The sequence below is a fragment of the Schistocerca cancellata genome, chromosome 11 (genome assembly GCF_023864275.1).
Source record: "Schistocerca cancellata isolate TAMUIC-IGC-003103 chromosome 11, iqSchCanc2.1, whole genome shotgun sequence".
Classification (NCBI taxonomy): Eukaryota; Metazoa; Arthropoda; class Insecta; order Orthoptera; family Acrididae; genus Schistocerca; species Schistocerca cancellata.
In genome coordinates this window covers 32,221,916-32,246,853 of record NC_064636.1, presented here as the reverse complement: position 1 = coordinate 32,246,853, position 24,938 = coordinate 32,221,916, and the positions used below count along the sequence as shown (strand labels likewise).

At 41.1% G+C, this 24,938-nt stretch overlaps 1 protein-coding gene and 1 long non-coding RNA gene across 5 annotated transcripts in view; one reads left to right on the top strand and one right to left on the bottom strand.

The window, feature by feature from the left end:
• LOC126108742 (uncharacterized) overlaps nucleotides 1-24,938 on the bottom strand; it is a 336,956-nt gene that overhangs the window by 211,943 nt on the left and 100,075 nt on the right. The gene's annotated exons all lie outside the window — the stretch shown is intronic.
• Nucleotides 1-24,938, top strand: part of LOC126108737 (putative sodium-dependent multivitamin transporter) — a 745,960-nt gene that overhangs the window by 629,976 nt on the left and 91,046 nt on the right. The gene's annotated exons all lie outside the window — the stretch shown is intronic.

Genomic DNA, 24,938 nt, shown 5'->3' with positions numbered 1-24,938 from the left:
AGTCGTGTAGGCATGTGGAGTATTAACCAAAACTGTCATATTGGAAGCAGAATCAAACACATTTGTTACGTTACTTGATATTTTCAGGAGAAAAAAGCAATGTAGCTTCTTATTAATATAATACATTCAGAGTCACAGCAATATTTGACCAACCATAACTGATGTTGAATGTGCATGTCGTCATATAATATGAAGGGCTTATTTCAATAGTCGTTCAAGTCCATTACCTCCACTTTTCTGTCTATAATGCTTCTGAAATTAATGATCCAAACAAACATAAATAAAGGTTCATCTCTAGTAAGACGCCATATGCTTGAATATTTCTGGTATCTCAAATGCAGATTTTTCAGCGCTCATTTAACTTTACGGCTCTGTATCTCAAAATGAACAAAAATGGACTTGTACCACTATTGATATAAGCCCTTTTTAATTGTAAAAATTAGTAATACATGACATCAAGAATGATCAAATCAGATTTAGGAGTAAGGTAAGAACAGAAGAAGTAATACTGATTTATTTTGTAAATGAATGGGAATATTAAGAAAACAAAGACATCCATTTTTGACAGCATTGAGTTACATATGTGTTTGTGCTTTAAGGATGTAGCCCAATCAAGATGTAAAGAAATCCCATATGTCCTGGAACATTTTGTATTGTTATGCAGCCATTGTTATCACATTCTCTCAAAGGTACAAAATATTTTGGCTCGCTAAGTATTTTATACTATCAACTCAGTTTAAGGCAGGGAGAATAATCAATATTCCGCTTACTCTTTTATTAATCTATTTTGTTATTGGTGGTAAGATGTCAGACACTGGTGAAGTTAGTGATAAATATCAGGGAGTAATGGAAAAAGAAAGAATGCAGTGGAGGTTCCAAAACATATAGCCATATAGCGAGCAGAGTGAAAATGAAGCATATATAAATTGGGGAGGGAATAGATACCAACCAAAACGTAATGGTTATATCAGCACGTGTGTCTTAACCTGAAATTTAGTATTACTTCAAAATTAACATTTAACTACCACAGCAAACATAATAATGTAGAAAGTTAAGTTCGACTGAATATGTCATTCTGTTTCCAGTTGTCAGATGAAAAGCATGGCAACTGAGATGACAGAGGGCAGCAAGATAGAACAAAAAATGAACAGGATGGAATCGTTCAAAGCCTCATAGGAGTAAAACAAGTGGCAAGAAAGAAGCCTAGAAGTGATAAGGAATTTAGTGGGAAGAAACCAAAATTGTAGTCATGCATTTGTTGGCTATCAAGGTCTGAAAGAAAGATTCAAGTTTGTAAAACTGCCTTCCAAAGTGTTGGTGATGCCAGCAATGGGCGAATATAGCAATATGTTAAAAGAAGGTAAATCTCCAAGAGATAAAGGTGGAAACCTGGAATGAATTCACAGTTGCGAAAATGGACAACCAACAGCTGTATAATGGAGTGATGACAATGAAAATTTGTTCCAGAGTGTTACTCGAATCCAGATAATCCACTTATCAAGAGGGTCCTTGTCCCATGGGACATTGCATCATAATTCAGAATAACACAGGCACTGGTGTGTTGTAAGAGGGGAAAATGTAACCCTGGCCATGCAGAACCAGTGGCTTAAGAAGTGGAAATAAAAAGCACATCGACTCATTTCCAATCCGGGAAGCACATTATGCCAATGAAGAATCTAATTATCTTGACCCCAAACATGTGCAGATTATGTGGCACATGTTCAAAACTATTAGTCTGGATATTCAAGTCGATTATCAATTTCTATTTTAATCTAAAATCTGGGGAACCACGGGTGTATACGAGCAGTACATGTGAAGAGATTTGGATAAAAATCAAAAGTCCATCTCTGAATGATGCTGGTAAAAGGGCAGCAATAGCTGAGTTAATAGTGCACAAGAGGTGTGGTGATTAATTCTTCAAGAAATTACACGCAGTTACAGCAAAAACTGACACTGATTCTACCAGAGCAGGCCTCTCGTTTGATTGTATGCAGAATTTGCAATTACCTCAGATACCAATTCAATTTCCATTTAACTTGGGTCAGATTTCATTAAATTTCTTTAATGTGCACGAGTTACAGAGTGCAAGGGCCATATGTTACCTCTATCACGAAAAAGCTCTGATGAAGCCTGTTTTGGAGGCAAAAATAGAAACCATGCACTGGTGAGGTTTGTTTAATGCTTGTGGCAGAGTGAAGGTTCATCGCCCATTACTTCGCCCATTACTTTCCAACAGGCGGGTAGTGCTACCTTGCATGTGATAGAGATTTCAACAGATAAAGAGGAAAATTAGGAAGATGGATAGGATATATTTTGTGAAGAAAGGTGCAGAATTAATAATTGACTCCCTCGAAAAGACGAATTTTGAAATGAAAATTTCAAAAACAGGAGAGGTGCTAATGTTTAAGGAATGGTGGCCAAAACTGTACAGAAAGAATAATATTTCTGTTGAAAGTAAAGGAAGGGCTTCACACAGAAATAACTAACAGTACTGCCAGATAACACAATTTGTGCAATTCACAAGTTAGCCCATTCATTGATGCTTCTCAAGATCACACATTCCAACTGTCTGATCAGACTGCAGTTCTACCAAGCCCAGTTGGGGTCATGTACTCATAAATGAGAAGAACATACCATCTAAGGTGATTTCTACCATTCCTACCAAAAGAAGGAATCATCAAGAGTTTCTAATCTAATGTATACAACTGACCATATGTCAAAGAATGAACCATGAGTAGAGTATAATGCCAAAGACACTGGGAACTAGCCATAATTTGTACGATTTTTGTTTCTACTGGCAAGAAACTCTGAGTTATGAATTGAGTTATGTGCATTTATTACAATATATTCAGAAAGGCCATATGTTCAATTCATAAATTTTAACAGAACATCCAGAAAATATATTAGGATTACTGGCAGATCATTGGCATTCATTCCTCCACATTCATTTTAATGGAGTAGAAAAACATAATTTAAGCATAATATTAAGACATAGAATAATATCTGAGTTATGTAGTGATTTATGTGCATTTCTTGCAATATATACAGAAAGGTCATGTGTGCACTTAACACATTTTATCAAAACGTTAAGCAAACGTATTAGGATTTGCTGCCGAGCATTAGCCTTAATCCCTCCACATTCATCTTAACGGAGTAGAAAAAGAAAATTTTAGCATAATATTAATACATGGAAAGTGTATTGTATCATCTGGAAAGTTTAGTACCTTGAAGATGTGGGATATCTCAACATTCCAATTCAAATGTGGAATTGCAGTTCTTCAAGGTACTGGACGAGCAGTGTGATGCTCTTCCACTTTTACAGTTTCAAATAATGACAGCATCTGGAGTAAGTGTAGTTGCTGGGATATGGGTTGTTGTGGGAATGAAGAGAAATATCTCTGAAAATGAACTGAATAATGGGAAATACTAATTGTGAATTAATGGTACGGCCTTGTATATACGTTTCCGTGTTTTCCAAAATGCGTTTTGTACTTGGAATGCTTGAAGTGCAATAAGTCTACTAAAGAGATTGCTTATAAATCAATTATGCGACCCATCTTAGATTACTGGTCAAGTGTGTGGACCTATACTAGATATACTTATATACTGAACTTATACAGAGAAGGGCAGCATCTGTGACCACAAATTTGTTTAATTCATGGGAGAGTGTCATATACACACTGAAGGAACTGAAATGGCAAACTCTTGAAGACAGACATAAACTACCCCAAGAAAATCTGTTAAAGTTTTGAGAAAAAGCTATAAATGATTACTCTAGAAATATGCTACACCCCCCATGTATTGCTCATGCAGGGATTGTGAGTGTGTCAAACAATGATTATTCCCATGCTCCATTCGAGAATGAAACAGGAAGTAACCCTATTAACTGCTATAGTGGGACATACCCTCTTCCATAGACCCCATGGAGGTTTGCAGTAGGGCTACACAACCTGAAACTTTAAGTTGACAAACATTTTCAACTACAGTAAGCACATTAGACCATAGGAGCAATGCATAAATTACAATTCAAGGCACAAATGACAAATATATTTAGCAATTCGGAAAGTATATTTGTTTAGAAATGTCAACTTGCACGATGGCCAGAGAGAATGGACTACCTTAGTGGTCATAGTTATTGTTTATGACAATGCTGTGTACAAATTATCCAGTTAATAAGCACTTTAACACAAATAAAAAGGCATTTGTGATAACACTGTATCGAAAGTCCATCTCTTATTTGTGATTAATGAGTTAACTTCATAAAATAGAGGTATGAACCTGGACATCCATGATGCCCTTTTGCCTACGATAGCTAAAAGTGTCTTTTGTATGAAAATTTTCAAAAAATAGTAAGTCATGGCACAAAATGGTATGCAGTGCCAAATAAAACTCTTTCTAGTGATACCACATTCGGCTGTGTACAATTAGTAAATGTTCACAAGAGATTTGTTGTCTTGAGAAATAACATATTATGCTCTTCTTCTCATAGCACTGGTCGATTTAGAAAGGGATTGTAACAATGTTTACTTATATACCGTCTTTGAAGTTTGAAGGTATCACAAATTTTTAGAAATTGGAGCGAACAATTATTCAAGACTTGTACAGAAACAAGACTGCAGTTGCAAGAGTCACAGAATGTGAAAGGAAAGCAGTGGGTAAGTGGGGAAAACTGGGTTGTAGTGTACCACTGGTGTTATTCAGTCTGTACGTTGAGTATAGAGTAAAGGAAATCAAGGAGAAATTTGTGAGGGAAATTAAAGTTCTGGGACAAACAACAAAGGCTTTGAGGTTTTCTAATGATATTGTAATTCTCTCAGAGACAGCAAAAGGCTATGAAGAGCAGTTGAATGGAATGAACAGTGTGTTGAAAAGTGGTCATATGAAGAACAGTGACAAAAATAAAACAAGGTACAGCTATGTAGTTGAAACAAACCAGCTGATGCTGAGGGAATTAGACTAGAAAATGACACACTGAAGTAGTATACGACTTTAATGAATTAGGTGGCAAAATAACTGATTCTGGCTGAAGTGAAGAGGATATAAAATGTTATAACAAGAAAAAGCATTTCTTGTTGCTGAATAATACAGCTAGCTATGACTACTTCCGAAATGTTACAAAATAACTTCATGTACTGAAACACTATATTGGCATCAGCCATTTGGACCAGAAGAAAATTTGTGCCGGACCGGGATTCGAACCCAGATTTGTCGCTTACCACAAGCACTTGCCTCAAGAACTACAATTACCTGAGCACACTTCCAGTATCAATCAAAACTTACACGTGTCACATAGTCACAACCCGTATACTTGCACAATTCATGATTCCCACACGGGGAAAAACCTCTAAGACAGAAAAAAAACAACTCACCTTGAAGAAATTGTCCACATGGGACCGAAATTGATGGATATTATATACATGTACAGTCAACCAAATGATCAGAAATGCAGAAAAATTGGACAACTTATTCAAGAGAAAGAGCTTCACAAATGGAGCAAGGCAGTAATGTGTTGATGCGCCATTGGTCCTTATATAAGCTGTTATTTGGCTTTGCATTGATTGATAGATTTGTTAGATGTCCTCTTGAGGGATGTCAAGCCATATACTGTCCAGTTGGTGCTTTAGCTCATCAAAATCCTGAGCTGGTCAGAGGGCCTCACCAAAAATGTTACATACGTTTTCAGATGAGGAGCGATCCTGCGTCCTCACTGGCCAAGGAAGGGTTTTTAAGCATGAAGACAAGCAGTAGAAAGTGTCGCTGTGTGGAGATGTGCATTATCTTTCCGAAATGTAAGCCCAGAATGGCTTTCCATACAGGGCTACAAATGGGTGCATAGAATATCACCAACATACGACTGTGCTCTATCTGCCACTGCAGATCAGATGGTGACAGGAGACAGGTGGTAAAAGGATCGCCATATTTTCCCGGCATCGTGCCAAGCTCACATCTGTTAGTGACACCAAGCAACAGTGCAAGCAATGGAGAACCTTTTATTTGATGTCACAATTAGAAGCTTTATCTCTGTTTATTGCTTACTTATAGTTTGTTAACAAAGTTGGTATAAGTGCTAAAGTTTATTAATTATTTGCAAAGAGAATTATTCACACTCAGCAACACTTGTGGTGATGCATTGATTCAAAAAAGAAAAAAAAATCCAATAGAAAGCTCACAACCGCCTCTGACTCATTCAAATCCTTTCTGTCCGGACATGGGGTTTGAACCCCTTTACCATCCTCCACGCCTACAATTCCTTAATTCATCCTATCCTCTCTTATGCTAGTCCCACCTGGATATCTGCCCCCCCCCTGCCCCCCAAATTCTATGAGTCCCTCCAGATCCTTGAGCGCGATGCACTCTGTCTCACCATCCATTTACACCTCCCATCCCCACATGGATCCTCTATGACCTGATTGCTTTCCCCCATCTGCTCATTTTCCTCGAACATATCCGGATCCTTTACACCTCCCGCAAACTTGATATCCCTCATCCCCTGGTTGCCCTTCTCCTCTCCAACCCTTGCCTTCTGCCGCACCTTCACCATTGTGTCCCCCCTACCCTCCGCCTCTGCACCCTTAATCTCCTTTCCCAAAGTGGCTTCCACCAACTCCTGCTCCCAGATGATGACCTCTCTCCCTCCATTTATCCCTCCTATCAACCCTGATCCTCACCTCCCCCTCCCTTCCTCTATCCATTTCCCGGGCTCCCCCTCCCCGTCCTTCCATCCTGTTTTTTCCCTGCCTACCCTCCCTCTTCCCATCCTTCGATCCTGTTTTTCCCCTGCCCGCCCTCGCTCTTGACTCCCTTCTCTCCCCTGAGCCCTTCTGCTCTCCCCTCCACTGCCTTTCCCACTTCTTGTGTTCACCCAGCCCCCCTTTTTTCTATGTCCCTTCCCTCCATTGGCTCCCCCCCTTTTTTCCTCTCTCCTCCCCCTTTTCCCCCTCTTTGGTCTGGGTCCTCCCTCCCTCCATCTGATGTCGTGTCACCTCTATAGTGCTGTTTCAACTGAGTGTTCAGTGTTGTGTGTCCCCTGACAGTGCTGTGAACAGCCACCATTCTGTCGCTAGTTGTGTTTTTTATCTCGTGAAAACAGAAACCAGACTGTTGCTGTGATTTTTTTAAAGTGTGCTTGCTTATTTACTATGTGTTTTAATCAGCATCGCCGACTGTTTGCTTTTATGTTTGCTTTGCATCTTTTTCTCCATGTTTCAATTTTTAACAGTCTCCATTTTATCGCCTGCTTTTATTGTCCTCATATCTCCTAATTCTGTTTGTTAACTTATCTGTAGGCTGCAGGGCGGTGTATTGTGCTGTTGCGACCCCCCCCCCCCCCTCCTGCCTCTCAGGGGGAAATCGAAATCCAATAACGGAAAAAAAAGAAAAAAATTGAAATACATATTTGCAAGTGTGAAGCTAAACAGAGTTGGGGAGTAACATAGTTCACAGAAGTTACCCAATCCGCTTCAACTACTGTGTACTGTCTTAACGCTCTCAGACTATGCCCAAATACTGATGCTGCTGCAAGCTTGAGGAATGCGCATAAAATACAGCATCGTTAAGTGCTTCAAGAATGACTATAGATTTTTGGCTTATTTAAGATACCTGGGCAGAAAGAGTAGTTTACGGGAATGCTCAAAAAATGACTGTACTCCAATTATGGGATGGCAAGTAATGTTGTGAAATAAATAGCTAATGATGTGCACATTTAATGTAGTTTTATTGTTCCTATCAAAAAGTGAAGAACAGTTCTTGGTACATTTATTGAGTTTCATCTTTTGTGGCCATTATTCTGATGCAGTTTTAAACTCTTATTTTGACGTGTATATAAAGATTTTTCTTTGTATTAATGTCCCATTCTCGGAAGAATTTGCTTCTATTCTACATTAGTCATCAACATGATAATCAAAAATGGTTAACGTAGTATCTATTCTTGTTAGCTAATATCAGTAGTCACTGTAATCTGTATAGTATTGATAGTATATTTACACGCTGTGCTGTGATTTTTGCAATTACATTTTTACAGATTTATTATTCAGTTGTGGCAAAGGAAATGCACTGAGAGTAAAGATGAGCAAAATGTGGAATTGTAACTGTATTAAACATTACAGTATTGATTGAGATTTTATTACACAGGCATTCACTGTCTAATATTCCAGGTTCAACTTGGTTTGCAGGGAACAAGGGCATAAGGCATATTGCATTAGTAACACCACTGACAAACTATTGCCAACAGATGTGAATTTTACCTTGAGGGAGTATCCTGTAACCTTGCTTCCTGTGTTGAAATACGAATCTAATACTCTTTATTTGTGTGAAAGCCATTTCTAAGTATCCATTTTTTAATCACTGATCTTGTAACACTGAAATAAATAATATCGCAAACATACAAATGTGCTAGGGGAGAAAATATTACACAGAATACCTAAATATTTGGAGCCCATAGTGATCAAAAATTATTTTGTATCTAATGTTTTTTGTGTAAACATGCTGAAGTCTGTGAGTTACGTATTACACCGCCGGCCGCGGTGGTCTCGCGGTTCTAGGCGCACAGTCCGGAACCGTGCGACTGCTACGGTCGCAGGTTCGAATCCTGCCTCGGGCATGGATGTGTGTGATGTCCTTAGGTTAGTTAGGTTTAAGTAGTTCTAAGTTCTAGGGGACTGATGACCATAGCTGTTGAGTCCCATAGTGCTCAGAGCCATTTGAACCATTTGAACGTATTACACCAAGGAACATGCACAAGTCAATTGCACCTTAGTTTCCTGTGGTCTCAACACAATAAAAAATGAAACCAATATTTTCCTTGGCCAATGGTCTTGCCACAGTGGTAACATCAGTTCCCGTCAGATCACCGATACTAAGAGCTGTTGGACTCAGCTAGCACTGGGATGGGTCACCATCGGGGTCTGCGCAGTGCTGTTGGCAAGCGAGGTGCACTCAGTTCTTGTGAGGCCTATTGAGAGCTGTTGGACTGAGAAGTAGCGACACTGGTCACGAAAGCTGACAGCGGCTGGGAGACTGGTGTGCTGACCACACGCCCCTATGTATCCACACCCAGTGATGACTAAGGCTGAGGATGACACAGCAGTCAGTCAGTACCGTTGGTCCTTCAAAGGCTGTTCGGATGGAGTTTTTTCTTGTAAACTTTCTTTAACATGCTGGATCATATTATAAATGGATCTACATCAACAGACTATTATATGAAATGTTTGTTGCTAGTAAATATTTGAACTGAGAATAGTTAATTGAAAATAAAAGTGATACAGACTTGTATTTGATACCCCTGACAATTTGTACTGATGCACAAATCCATGAGGATATCACACTTAAAAGCATGTGCCATAACTGTAATTAATTTATTCAGGAAACTTGGATACATTTTGTTATAAGCCACAGCTTACATTACATCTACATCTACATCTACATCTATACTCCGCGAGCCACCTTACGGTGAGTGGCGGAGGGTACTTATTGTACCACTATCTGATCCCCCCTTCCCTGTTCCATTCACGAATTGTGCGTGGGAAGAACGACTGCTTGTAAGTCTCCGTATTTGCTCTAATTTCTCGGATCTTTTCGTTGTGATCATTACGCGAGATATATGTGGGCGGTAGTAATATGTTGCCCATCTCTTCCCGGAATTTTGTTATAAAGCACAACTTACATTACATTTTGTTATAAAGCACAACTTACATCCATTTGAAACCGCATACCATAGTCCAACCTAGGTGCGCCTCTGTAATTTTACCCCACCCACTTCCCTCCAGTACCAAATTTACTTGACAATTCCCTCATGTCTCGAGATGTATTCTAACAATCAATCCGATTTTTTAGTTGTGCCATTAATTTCTCTTCTTACTAAAGTTATTCAGTACCAGCTACTTAGTTATCCAGTGTACCCATATAATCTTCGCCATTCTTCCATAACACTACCTTTCAGATGCTATATTCTTACACAAATTAATTTTCAGGATGTGTAAACACCTACATTATCTCCCTAAATGAACGCTGACATAATAAGATTGAACAGGCGTTTTGTTGTGATGACTGATGTGTAGTGTAACCAGAGGATTAGGTTAGTGTGGTTAGGTGACAATTCGGTTGCGTGTGGCCAAGCTGAATGTGGGAACAGAGTGTTAAGAGTGAAGTATTGTCCCATACCTGTGCAGATGGTATTGTATGGGTGGGTACAATGGAAGTGATGAGGATTTCGTTGTGTGCGAGCACTATCTGGAAGGGGGGATTCTGAGGCCTACTCAAAAGCAGAACTCCTAAGCTACAGTCAGCGAGTCTGCGAAAGATCATATGGACAGCTCATCCCAGTATGACTAATAATATAACTGACTGGAGTGCCTAATAAGAAAATCACCCCATTAACAATTAATGCAACTGCTGATAGTGGACCAAGCACACTGCTCAGCAGATTATTGCAGACTAAGATGGTCACTCCTTCATAACAAAAAGGTAGACACATCTGGAGCTGTGTGGGTGCCAAGCTATTTGGAGCTAGATGTAACATATTGATTTGTAGAGTAGCATGATGTCTATGTTCATGCCATATTTAGTGCACTTTTTGTTATAAAACGAACTGCATGGTAAATTAAGAAAGCACATAAGGGATAATAAACAATTATCTCATGAGTGCTTGACAAATATTGTACATAATCTACAAAAAATGCAGTGGGGGAATGTCATACTGTCTTTTAACCACATACAATAAATAGCTCATTTGTTTCATGATAAATAGTTGAGAAGATCTAACTTATATTATTACATTACTTCATTATATCACTGTTTGCATTCCATACAATGACTGAAATTTAAGTATTACATTATTTGGCCAACTTTTCATATTTACTGATACTGCTACAAACACATGGACAAACCCATGAAAAAGGAAACAATTACTTTTCTTTCATAGAACAGTATTACAAATGTCAATTATATTAGTAGGACATTGCATACAACAAATACACAGAATTTGTATGAAAAGAAAGAAGTCATTGTATGAGAGTCTGCCAGAACAAGAAAGGAACTGTGGTTTTTATGTGGGTAGTTCTGAGCAAATTGCTTTGCTGGGAGCATCTGCATTCAATGCAATCAAGAGCTATCTGCTGTTGTATGTATGCAATCTCCTCTTAACAGAAGACTGTGTATAAAGTGAAGACAATGATGTGTTGCTGACTAAGAATCCACATTTACCATTTTGTGGTGATGACTCATGATTATTCTTATATATAAATGTCAGGTCGTTAAAAAATAAAATTGGTAATCTCAGTAGTCCATAGGTGTAAACAAGAAGACTACATTGTGTGTTAATAAACACTGGCTCATTGAAGGTAAGCTACAACGGAACATATCACAGGGGATGGTTGTGCCATACTTTGGCAGATTGAGGTGGCTTCCGCCACCTGCTCTAATTGCACTGCAACTACTACCAATAATTTTTTTCTCTCTTTTCTGAACTTGGGCATCTTTTGGTTCTAATTTTCAGTAATATTTGTATGTGATGTAGGAATAAATCTGCCCATTTGTTATTTAGGTCAGATCTCATTATTACAGTTGTAGTCTCAATATCTGACAGCAAAAATACGATTAGATTTGTTTAAAACCATGTTAATTAAAAGTTATGCCTGATTAAAAATTTTACTATAGTAAAAAGCAGTGAAAATATTTTGAACTAATAAATAGATTTGTTAAGAATGATACCACTCATTGTAAAGACTAGCATTCCAACTTGTCATTAGCATAGTTAAAGTTTTATGGAAAAAATTAACTTACAAGAAAATTATCATTAAAGTTCAGAATTAGACACATTTTACGTTGTAGATTTTGGCTCTGTGCTTATTAGATTTCATCTTTTACTGCTGTACTTCTGTTACTCCACTTTCTATGCACAAGGTGGCTCGCTTCACTAACTGATTGATCCATTAGTTATGAATATTGCATAATTTCCCATGATGTTCAGTATTGAACTTGTACCTGTAAACGGATTAATGCCAATGCCGATGTGTAAAATGATTCCATATACTTTTCCAAAGTCCTAGATCACTACACTTCTTACTAACAAAATTATTATTAATAATTACAGTCTAACCTGAGTAGTAATTTTTTCATATGAAGTTAAGAAATTGGTCACCATCCATCAATAGGACCCTGCAGACAACATATGAAACAGTGAAACCAAAATTGTGGTGTGTGTGTGTAGTTTTGAGGAAACACCATCCTGAACTCATTAAGCTTTTCAGCTTTATGACTACAGACTGATGTGCTACCGAAGAAGCATCATAGAAGAGACTACATAATTCAGGCTGATGGGTTTACACACACACACACACACACACACACACACACACACACACACACACACACACACACACATATATATATATATATATATATATATATATATATATATATATATATATGGTTATAATAGAAGGAAACATTCCACGAAGGAAAAATATATCTAAAAACAAAGTAGATGTGACTTACCAAATGAAGGTGCTGGCAGGTCGACAGACACACAAAAGAACACAAACATACACACAAAATTCAAGCTTTCGCAACAAACTGTTGCCTCATCAGGAAAGAGGGAACAGTTTGTTGCGAAAGCTTGAATTTTGTGTGTATGTTTGTGTTCGTATGTGTGTCTGTCGACCTGCCAGCACTTTCATTTGGTAAGTCACATCTACTTTGTTTTTAGATATATTTTTCCTTCGTGGAATGTTTCCTTCTATTATAACTATATATATATATATAACAAACTGTTGCCTCAAAAGGAAAGAGGGAAGGAGAGGAAAAGACGAAAGGATGTGGGTTTTAAGGGAGAGGGTAAGGAGTCATTCCAATCCCGTGAGCGGAAAGACTTACTTTAGGGGGAAAAAAGGACGGGTATACACCCGCACACACACACATATCCATCCACACATATACAGACACAAGGAGACATATTTAAAGACAAAGAGTTAGGGCAGAGATGTCAGTCGAGGCAGAAGTGCAGAGGCAAAGATGTTGTTGAATGACAGGCGAGGTATGAGTGGCGGCAACTTGAAATTAGCGGAGATTGAGGCCTGGTGGATAACGGGAAGAGAGGATATATTGAAGAGCAAGTTCCCATCTCTGGAGTTCGGATAGGTTGGTGTTGGTGGGAAGTATCCAGATAACCCGGACGGTGTAACACTGCGCCAAGATGTGCTGGCCGTGCGCCAAGGCATGTTTAGCCACAGGGTGATCCTCATTCCCAACAAACACTATCTGCCTGTGTCCATTCATGCGAATGGACAGTTTGTTGCTGGTCATTCCCACATAGAATGCATCACAGTGTAGGCAGGTCAGTTGGTAGATCACATGGGTGCTTTCACATGTGGCTCTGCCTTTGATTGTGTACACCTTCCGGGTTACAGGACTGGAGTAGGTGGTGGTGGGAGGGTGCATGGGACAGGTTTTACACCGGGGGTGGTTACAAGGGTAGGAGCCAGAGGGTAGGGAAGATGGTTTGGGGATTTCATAGGGATGAACTAAGAGGTTACGAAGGTTAGGTGGATGGCGGAAAGACACTCTTGGTGGAGTGGGGAGGATTTCATGAAGGATGGATCTCATTTCAGGGCAGGATTTGAGGAAGTCATATCCCTGCTGGAGAGCCACATTCAGAATCTGATCCAGTCCCGGAAAGTATCCTGTCACAAGTGGGGCACTTTTGTGGTACTTCTGTGGGAGGTTCTGGGTTTGAGAGGATGAGGAAGTGGCTCTGGTTATTTGCTTCTGTACCGGGTCGGGAGGGTAGTTGCGGGATGCGAAAGCTGTTGTCAGGTTGTTGGTGTAATGCTTCAGGGATTCCGGACTGGAGCAGATTCGTTTGCCACGAAGACCTAGGCTGTAGGGAAGGGACCGTTTGATGTGGAATGGGTGGCAGCTGTCGTAATGGAGGTACTGTTGCTTGTTGGTGGGTTTGATGTGGACGGACGTGTGAAGCTGGCCATTGGACAGGTGAAGGTCAACATCAAGGAAAGTGGCATGGGATTTGGAGTAGGACCAGGTGAATCTGATGGAACCAAAGGAGTTGAGGTTGGAGAGGAAATTCTGGAGTTCTTCTTCACTGTAAGTCCAGATCATGAAGATGTCATCAACAAATCTGTACCAAACTTTGGGTTGGCAGGCCTGGGTAACCAGGAAGGCTTCCTCTAAGGGACCCATGAATAGGTTGGCGTATGAAGGGACCATCCTGGTACCCATGGCTGTTCCCTTTAATTGTTGGTATGTCTGGTCTTCAAAAGTGAAGAAGTTGTGGGTCAGAATGAAGCTGGCTAAGGTAATGAGGAAAGAGGTTTTAGGTAGGGTGGCAGGTGATCGGCGTGAAAAGAAGTGCTCCATCACAGCGAGGCCCTGGACGTGCGGGATATTTGTGTATAAGGCAGTGGCATCAATGGTTACAAGGATGGTTTCTGGGGGTAACGGATTGGGTAAGGATTCCAGGCGTTCAAGAAAGTGGTTGGTGTCTTTGATGAAGGATGGGAGACTGCATGTAATGGGTTGAAGATGTTGCTCTATGTAGGCAGAGATACGTTCTGTGGGGGCTTGGTAACCAGCTACATTGGGGCGGCCGGGATGATTGGGTTTGTGCATTTTAGGAAAAAGGTAGAAGATAGGGATGCGGGGTGTCGGTGGGGTCAGGAGGTTGATGGAGTCAGTTGAAACGTTTTGTAGGGGGCCTAAGGTTCTGAGGATTCCTTGAAGCTCTGCCTGGACATCAGGAATGGGATTACCTTGGCAAACTTTGTATGTGGTGTTGTCTGAAAGCTGACGCAGTCCCTCAGCCACGTACTCCCGATGATCAAGTACCACGGTCGTGGAACCCTTGTCCGCCGGAAGAATGACGATGGACCGGTCAGCCTTCAGATCACGGATAGCCTGGGCTTCAGCAGTGACGATGTTGGGAGTAGGATTAAGGTTTTTTAAGAAAGATTGAGAGGCAAGGCTGGAAGTCAGAAATTCCTGGAAGGTTAGGAGAGGGTGATTTTGAGGAAGAGGAGGTAGGTCCCGCTGTGACGGAGGACGGAACTGTTCCAGGCAGGGTTCAATTTGGATAGTGTCGTGGGGAGTTGGATCATTAGGGGAAGGATTAGGATCATTTTTCTTCGTGGCAAAGTGATACTTCCAGCAGAGAGTACGAGTGTAGGACAGTAAATCTTTGACGAGGGCTGTTTGGTTGAATCTGGGAGTGGGGCTGAAGGTGAGGCCTTTGGATAGGACAGAGGTTTCGGATTGGGAGATAGGTGTGGAGGAAAGGTTAACTACTGAATTAGGGTGTTGTGGTACCAGATTGTGTTGATTGGAATTCTGAGGTTTTGGAGGGAGTGGAGCTGGAAGTGGGAGATTGAGTAGATGGGAGAGACTGGGTTTGTGTGCAATGAGAGGTGGTTGAGGTTTGCTGGAAAGGTTGTGAAGGGTGAGTGAGTTGCCTTTCCGGAGGTGGGAAACCAGGAGATTGGATAGTTTTTTGAGGTGAAGGGTGGCATGCTGTTCTAATTTGCGGTTGGCCTGTAGGAGGATGCTCTGAATAGCCAGTGTGGATGTGGGAGAGGAAAGATTGAGGACTTTTATTAGGGATAGGAGTTGACGGGTGTGTTCATTGGCTGAGTTGATGTGTAGGTGAAGGATTAGGTGGGTGAGGGCAATGGATTGTTCAGTTTGGAACTGGTATAGGGACTGATGGAAAGAAGGGTTGCAGCCTGAGATGGGAACTTTAAGTGTGAGGCCTTTGGAGGTTATGCCAAATGTAAGACAAGCCTGAGAAAATAAAATATGCGAGCGTGATCTGGCTAGGGTGAAGGCATGTTTGCGGAGGGAATGTAAATAAAACTTAATAGGTTGTTGTGAGGGTGTTGTGAGGGTGACATGGTATTAGAAGGTGGAAAGTTTACATGAGGGTGAAATGAAAATGAGAGATAGAAATATATGGGGAGAGAAAAAGGTGAACTGGAAAGCATCTGGAGATCTTGTATGAAAAAAGGCGAAAAAGTGGACAGGATTAACTTAACCAACACTTATTCGCCTTTTTTCATACCAGATCTCCAGTTGCTTTCCAGTTCATCTTTATCTCTCCCCATATATTTCTATCTCTCATTTTCCTTCCCCACCCTCTGGCTCCTACCCTTGTAACCCCCACCAGTGTAAAACCTGTCCCATGCACCCTCCCACCACCACCTACTCATGTTCTGCAACCCGGAAGGTGTACACAATCAAAGGCAGAGCCACGTGTGAAAGCACAACCAACACTTTTTCGCCTTTTTTCATACCAGATCTCCAGTTGCTTTCCAGTTCACCTTTATCTCTCCCCATATATTTCTATCTCTCATTTTCATTTCACCCTCATGTAAACTTTCCACCTTCTAATACCATGTCACCCTCACAACACCCCCACAACGACCCCATTAAGTTTTATTTACATTCCCTCCGCAAATGTGCCTTCACCCTAGCCAGATTATGCTCGCATATTTTATTTTCTCAGGCTTGTCTTACATTTGGCATAACCCCCAAAGGCCTCACACTTAAAGTTCCCATCTCTGGCTGCAACCCTTCTTTCCATCAGTCCCTATACCAGTTCCAAACTGAACAATCCATTGCCCTCACCCACCTAATCCTTCACCTACACATCAACTCAGCCAATGAACACACCCGTCAACTCCTATCCTTAATAGAAGTCCTCAATCTTTCCTCTCCCACATCCACACCGGCTATTCAGAGCATCCTCCTACAGGCCAACCGCAAATTAGAACAGCATGCCACCCTTCACCTCAAAAAACTATCCAATCTCCTGGTTTCCCACCTCCGGAAAGGCAACTCACTCACCCTTCACAACCTTTCCAGCAAACCTCAACCACCTCTCATTGCACACAAACCCAGTCTCTCCCATCTACTCAATCTCCCACTTCCAGCTCCACTCCCTCCAAAACCTCAGAATTCCAATCAACACAATCTGGTACCACAACACCCTAATTCAGTAGTTAACCTTTCCTCCAAACCTCTCTCCCAATCTGAAACCTCTGTCCTATCCAAAGGCCTCACCTTCAGCCCCACTCCCAGATTCAACCAAACAGCCCTCGTCAAAGATTTACTGTCCTACACTCGTACTCTCTGCTGGAAGTATCACTTTGCCATGAAGAAAAATGATCCTAATCCTACCCCTAATGATCCAACTCCCCACGACACTATCCAAATTGAACCCTGCCTGGAACAGTTCCGTCCTCCGTCACAGCGGGACCTACCTCCTCTTCCTCAAAATCACCCTCTCCTAACCTTCCAGGAATTTCTGACTTCCAGCCTTGCCTCACAATCCTTCTTAAAAAACCTTAATCCTACTTCCAACATCACCACTGCTGAAGCCCAGGCTATCCGTGATCTGAAGGCTGACCGGTCCATCGTCATTCTTCCGGCGGACAAGGGTTCCACGACCGTGGTACTTGATCGTCGGGAGTACATGGCTGAGGGACTGCGTCAGCTTTCAGACAACACCACATACAAAGTTTGCCAAGGTAATCCCATTCCTGATGTCCAGGCAGAGCTTCAAGGAATCCTCAGAACCTTAGGCCCCCTACAAAACCTTTCACCTGACTCCATCAACCTCCTGACCCCACCGACAACCCGCACTCCTACCTTCTACCTTCTTCCTAAAATGCACAAACCCAATCACCCCGGCCGCCCCATTGTAGCTGGTTACCAAGGCCCCACAGAATGTATCTCTGCCTACGTAGATCAACATCTTCAACCCATTACATGCAGTCTCCCATCCTTCATCAAAGACACCAACCACTTTCTTGAACGCCTGGAATCCTTACCCAATCCGTTACCCCCAGAAACCAACCTTGTAACCATTGATGCCACTGCCTTATACACAAATATCCCGCACGTCCAGGGCCTCGCTGCGATGGAGCACTTCCTTTCACGCCGATCACCTGCCACCCTACCTAAAACCTCTTTCCTCATTACCTTAGCCAGCTTCATTCTGACCCACAACTTCTTCACTTTTGAAGACCAGACATACCAACAATTAAAGGGAACAGCCATGGGTACCAGGATGGTCCCTTCGTACGCCAACCTATTCATGGGTCCCTTAGAGGAAGCCTTCCTGGTTACCCAGGCCTGCCAACCCAAAGTTTGGTACAGATTTGTTGATGACATCTTCATGATCTGGACTCACAGTGAAGAAGAACTCCAGAATTTCCTCTCCAACCTCAACTCCTTTGGTTCCATCAGATTCACCTGGTCCTACTCCAAATCCCATGCCACTTTACTTGATGTTGACCTTCACCTGTCCAATGGCCAGCTTCACACGTCCGTCCACATCAAACCCACCAACAAGCAACAGTACCTCCATTACGACAGCTGCCACCCATTCCACATCAAACGGTCCCTTCCCTACAGCCTAGGTCTTCGTGGCAAACGAATCTGCTCCAGTCCAGAATCCCTGAAGCATTACACCAACAACCTGACAACAGCTTTCGCATCCCGCAACTACCCTCCCGACCTGGTACAGAAGCAAATAACCAGAGCCACTTCCTCATCCTCTCAAACCCAGAACCTCCCACAGAAGTACCACAAAAGTGTCCCACTTGTGACAGGATACTTTCCGGGACTGGATCAGATTCTGAATGTGGCTCTCCAGCAGGGATATGACTTCCTCAAATCCTGCCCTGAAATGAGATCCATCCTTCATGAAATCCTCCCCACTCCACCAAGAGTGTCTTTCCGCCGTCAACCTAACCTTCGTAACCTCTTAGTTCATCCCTATGAAATCCGCAAACCATCTTCCCTACCCTCTGGCTCCTACCCTTGTAACCGCCCCCGGTGTAAAACCTGTCCCATGCACCCTCCCACCACCACCTACTCCAGTCCTGTAACCCGTATGGTGTACACAATCAAAGGCAGAGCCACATGTGAAAGCACCCATGTGATCTACCAACTGACCTGCCTACACTGTGATGCATTCTATGTGGGAATGACCAGCAACAAACTGTCCATTCGCATGAATGGACACAGGCAGACAGTGTTTGTTGGGAATGAGGATCACCCTGTGGCTAAACATGCCTTGGTGCACGGCCAGCACATCTTGGCACAGTGTTACACCGTCCGGGTTATCTGGATACTTCCCACCAACACCAACCTATCCGAACTTCGGAGATGGGAACTTGCTCTTCAATATATCCTCTCTTCCCGTTATCCACAAGGCCTCAATCTCCGATAATTTCAAGTTGCCACCACTCATACCTCACCTGTCATTGAACAACATCTTTGCCTCTGCACTTCTGCCTCGACTGACATCTCGGCCCAAACTCTTTGTCTTTAAATATGTCTGATTGTGTCTGTATATGTGTGGATGGATATGTGTGTGTGTGCGAGTGTATACCCATCTTTTTTTCCCCCTAAAGTAAGTCTTTCCGCTCCCGGGATTGGAATGACTCCTTACCCTCTCCCTTAAAACCCACATCCTTTCGTCTTTCCCTCTCCTTCCCTCTTTCCTGATGAGGCAACAGTTTGTTGCGAAAGCTTGAATTTTGTGTGTATGTTTGTGTTCGTTTGTGTGTCTGTCGACCTGCCAGCACTTTCATTTGGTAAGTCACATCTACTTTGTTTTTAGATATATTTTTCCTTCGTGGAATGTCTCCTATTATAACCATATATATATATATATATATATATATATATATATATATAATAAGAGGGAAACATTCCACGTTGAAAAAATATATTTAAAAAGAAAGATGATGAGACTTACCGAACAAAAGCGCTGGCAGGTCGATAGACACACAAACAAACACAAACATACACACAAAATTCTAGCTTTCTCAACAAACAGCTGCTTCATCAGGAAAGAGGGAAGGAGAGGGAAAGATGAAAGGAAGTGGGTTTTACGGGAGAGGGTAAGGAGTCATTCCAACCCCGGGAGCGGAAAGACTTACCTTATGGGGAAAAAAGGACAGGTATACACTTGCACACACACACACACACACACACACACACACACACACACACACACACACACATATACACATATCCATCTGCACATACACAGACACAAGCAGACATTTGTAAAGGCAAAGAGTTTGGGCTCTCTGCCCAAACTCTTTAGTTTCCTTAAAATGGATGATTTGTATTGCGTTAATGATAGTCCATGATAATTTTTATGTCATCATCAGGATTCATTAACAATGCTTCAGTGAACAGCAGGGTTTCGACTACCTCTCATCATGTCCTGAATTGAAAAATATCCCCCACACACCCCAATTGTCCCATGGGGCTTATCCTGTAATAGATGCAAAACCTGAACCATATGACAACATGCTCCAGTCCTGTCCCAGGCATCTTCCATCCCACATCCCATCAAAGCCAGGGACAAATGTGAAAGCAGTCGTGATCTACCAAGTTATCTGCAACCACTTTCAGTCATTCTACATGTCAGGACCACTGCCAAGTTGTGTGTCCACATGAATGGCCAGCACTAAACTAGCCAAGGACAACTGGATCACCCATTTGCTGAGCATGCCACCGAACATGATATGCCCAAACTCAACGACTGCTTCACTGACTGTATTCTTTCCACCCACATCACTGCCCTGATCTCAACCTACCCTCCTTCCACTCGAGCGCTACACAACCGTCTATCCCACCGGCGCAGTGGCAGAATCCTTTTACCTTCTCTACTTTACTCCACTTCCCCCACAGTCCCAGCATAGCCTGCAGATGCTGCAATTAGCAGCTCATTACCCTGTCTCTAGTATGTCCCAGCATGCTCGCTCGTTCACTGTGTCAATGAGTGCACTGTACAGTTTAGAACTTAGTATTGCAGTTTGGGGCACCCTGTTTTTTCAGTTGGAAAGGAAGTTCCTTAAAAATGCTTTTTTTTTAATGTGCACTGCTCTCATACTTAGTTGTATGGATAGGCACATTTTATGTTTAAATCATGTTTAGGAAGCTCTTCATCATCATTAGGGATTCTCAGTTGCCCAGTGAAAAGCCAAACACACTACGTAGCATTACTGACCTGGTTATATAGCTGGTATTCTTTCGTAATGCTAAACTTCTGAAGTCTCATTCTCTGAAATTGGTTGAAATTGTAATCTAATATTTCAGTGATGGACATGACATCATTGATTTAAACTTGAGATTACTTCACATTTCTTCGTGCCAAAACACACAATGATGATTAACTTCTGCTATCAACTATTTTTATAATTCAAATAAACCAAGTCAGCTACTACACTTTATGAACCCTAAACAGTGGCAGGTTCTTTCTGTGGCAAAGTCATAATCCAAATCTACAAAAAAGTAAATCTTCAGAAAATAACATTTCAAAGAACTTTGTCTCCAAAACTTTACTAACACTTTAATACAAAGAAGTTATATGTGGACGAATAGATAGATTTTCCAAACAAGTTCATTAAATAATCACACTGAGTGACTGTAAAAGTAAGATCTGCTCATATTAGTGACTGACATTAGAATGTGGAATGTTTGAGTGAACTCTATGAATGTTCACATCGAGATATTAAAGTGAAAGTAGCTAGTCATGACTCTGCCGTGCAGAAGTTCCTGTAACTTTTACTAGGACCTGAATTCCTGTTGCTATTTAAAGAGAGCAATTTCGAAATTAGTGGCAATGACATTATGGGGAAGAAAATAATAATTTGATTTATGTATGTGATAGATGATTGGGAAATAAAAAAGTTGGCGGATTACTTTATTCATACCATGTGAACTTCCATGAGAATTTACTTACCCGCTTGTACATTTAACAAGATAGTTTTCTTCCTTTCTTAATTGTCAAATTACTCTGATAATCAAAGCTATTTTCTAGTTCAGAAAAATTACAGCAAGAAATTATTACAGCTATGATTTTATAAACATACTTAAAGGTCCAAATAATATTATTTTCTGGGTATGGAAACTTTAATTGTGAACAACATTTTAGTTAATGACTTTTCACAAATAACAAGAAGTTTACTGATAGAGTGAAATGAGTGCTTTCAAATAATTTGTCATTCTGGAAATATTCAACTGCTAGCTCACAATATGTTCCTGAGCATATGGCTTCTGAATAAAGCAAATTAAATATTTCTCTTAAAAGAACATGTACAGTGAAAAATTAACTATACCATTGGCATTAGCAGAACTCAGATAAACTGATGAATAATTAATTTTACTGGAACATTACCTAAATAAGAATTTTTACTCCAACTTGCTAAGTTTAAAGTTCCTCATCTCTACACTAGAAGCATGTTTTCTGGTGCCCTCACCTCAAAAAAGTGAGTCTACAGTTCTCAAATCAAAAATTGTGCATGTCAATCAGTGTTTATTAAGCTACTGTTGATTGCTTTAGCACTGCAGATAATCGAGCTGGATTATGAAAACCTACCAGATTTGGGATATATTTAATCCAGAACACAGCTGCAAGTTTGAGGTGAACACAGTATTAAAGAAAATAAAATGCTGTGTAACAGTAATAGAGTACTTGTGTACATAGAACACAGATCTACAAAAGCAAACTTAAGATAGAGTGGCATTCAAGGGCAGTGAGATTAATACGAAAAAGATGGGAAAAAAGTAAGTAAACTATTCATTAATACTGAAATACTTGCCATAGTTGTTAACATATTTACAACAGTCAATGCCTTGGTGGAAAAATGTTTGCAGTTGCCAGGCATGTACCTCTTTATCTGAACCAAAGGGACAGCCATGAATACCTTTCTTCAGGGCTCTAAAAATATGGAAATCACATGAGGACAGATTGGGACTTGATGGATAATGTGTGTTTCCCATCGAAACTTCTACAGCATACTCTGTACAATCTTGGCAGGCACTTTATTGGCAGGTTGCTTAAACTGTGCCGCAGTTTTGTCTGGGAGGCCTTCACACAACCTCCATAGCGTCCCAGTCTCTCCTCGTGTGATTTCCATATTTTTGGACCCCTAAAAAACATTCTTGGTCATTCGTTAGTTCACACCAAGAGGTGCACACATGGGTACAATTACTGTTTCATAGATAACCGCAAACATTTTTCCATGGAGTGATTGACCATCTTGTCTCACAGTGGCATAAATGTATTCACAGATATGGTGATTACTTTTGTAATACTAAACATTTTACTTACTTTTTCCATCAGTCTTATTTTCATTTGACAGCCCCTTATACATGGAGCTTTTATCTTGTGTACCCTTTCTGAAGATTTGCATCAGTGTATCCAAATATATTACGACAAAAAAGATGAATATGACAGAGTTTAGATCCCATGCAGAGCGAATAATAAAATATTTTGGTTTCATTCATCACTTTCAAATTAATTTATTAATTCTGCTATGTTGACTCAATGATAAATCTATAATGGCAGATCCATGATGAGGTTGGTATTTCTTAATTAACACATGCTAAGAGAGATTTTTCCATGTGAGCAGTGCAAACCATACCCTCTGTTTCCACCCTCCCCCCTCCACCACACAAAAATTCATAAGATCAATTTCATTTATCAGTGTCTTTGGGGGTAACAAGGACATAATTCAAAGGAAAATTTAAAACATATCTCATTAGTGAGTCCTTCTACTTATTGTCTTACAAGGAGATGGCACGACGGTGGACGTTATAACAAATCCAAAGAGGAAAGGCCGCTGGACCTGATGGGATACCAGTTCGATTTTACACAGAGTACGCGAAGGAACTTGCCCCCCTTCTTGCAACAGTGTACCGTAGATCTCTAGAAGAGCATGCTGTCCCAAAGGATTGGAAAAGGGCACATGTCACCTCTGTTTTGAAGAAGGAACGTCGAACATATGTGCACAACTGTAGACCTATATCTCTAACGTTGATCAGTTGTAGAATTTTGGAACACGTATTATGTTCGAGTACAATGACTTTTCAGGAGACTAGAAATCTACTCAGTAGGATTCAGCATGGGTTTCGAAAAAGATGGTTGTGTGAAATCCAGCTCACTCTATTCGTCCACGAGACACAGAGGGCCATAGACACGGGTTCCCAGGTAGATGCCATGTTTCTTGACTTCCGCAAAGTGTTAGATACAGTTCCCCACAGTCGTTTAATGAACAAAGTAAGAGCATATGGACCATCAGACCAATTGTGTGATTGGATTGATGAGTTATTAGATCACAGAACGCAGCATGTCATTCTCAATGGAGAGAAGTCTTCTGAAGTAAGAATGATTTTAGGTGTGCCACAGGGGAGTGTCGTAGGACCGTTGCTATTCACAATATACATAAATGACCTTGCGGATGACATTGGAAGTTCACTGAGGCTTTTTGCGGATGATGCTGTGGTATATCAAGAGGTTGTAACAATGGGAAATTGTACTGAAATGAAGGAGGATCTGCAGCGAGTTGACGCATGGTGCAGGGAATGGCAATTGAATCTCAATGCAGACAAGTGTAATGTGCTGCGAATACATAGAAAGAAAGATCCTTTATCATTTAGCTAAAATATAGCAGGTCAGCAACTGGAAGCAGTTAATTCCATAAATTATCTGGGAGTACGCATTAGGAGTGATTTATAATGGAATGATCATATAATGTTAATCGTTGGTAAAGCAGATGCCAGACTGAGATTCATTGGAAGAATCCTAAGGAAATGCAATCCGAAAACAAAGGAAGTAGGTTACAGTACGCTTGTTTGCCCTTTGCTTGAGTACTGCTCAGCAGTGTGGGATCCATACCAGATAGGGTCGATAGAAGAGAGAGAGAAGATCCAACGGAGAGCAGCGCACTTCGTTACAGGATCATTTAGTAATTGCGAAAGTGTTACGGAGATGATAGATAAACTCCAGTGGAAGACTCTGCAGGAGAGACGCTCAGTAGCTCGGTACGGGCTTTTGTTAAAGTTTCGAGAACATACCTTCACCGAAGAGTCAAGCAGTATATTGCTCCCTCCTACGTATAGCTTGC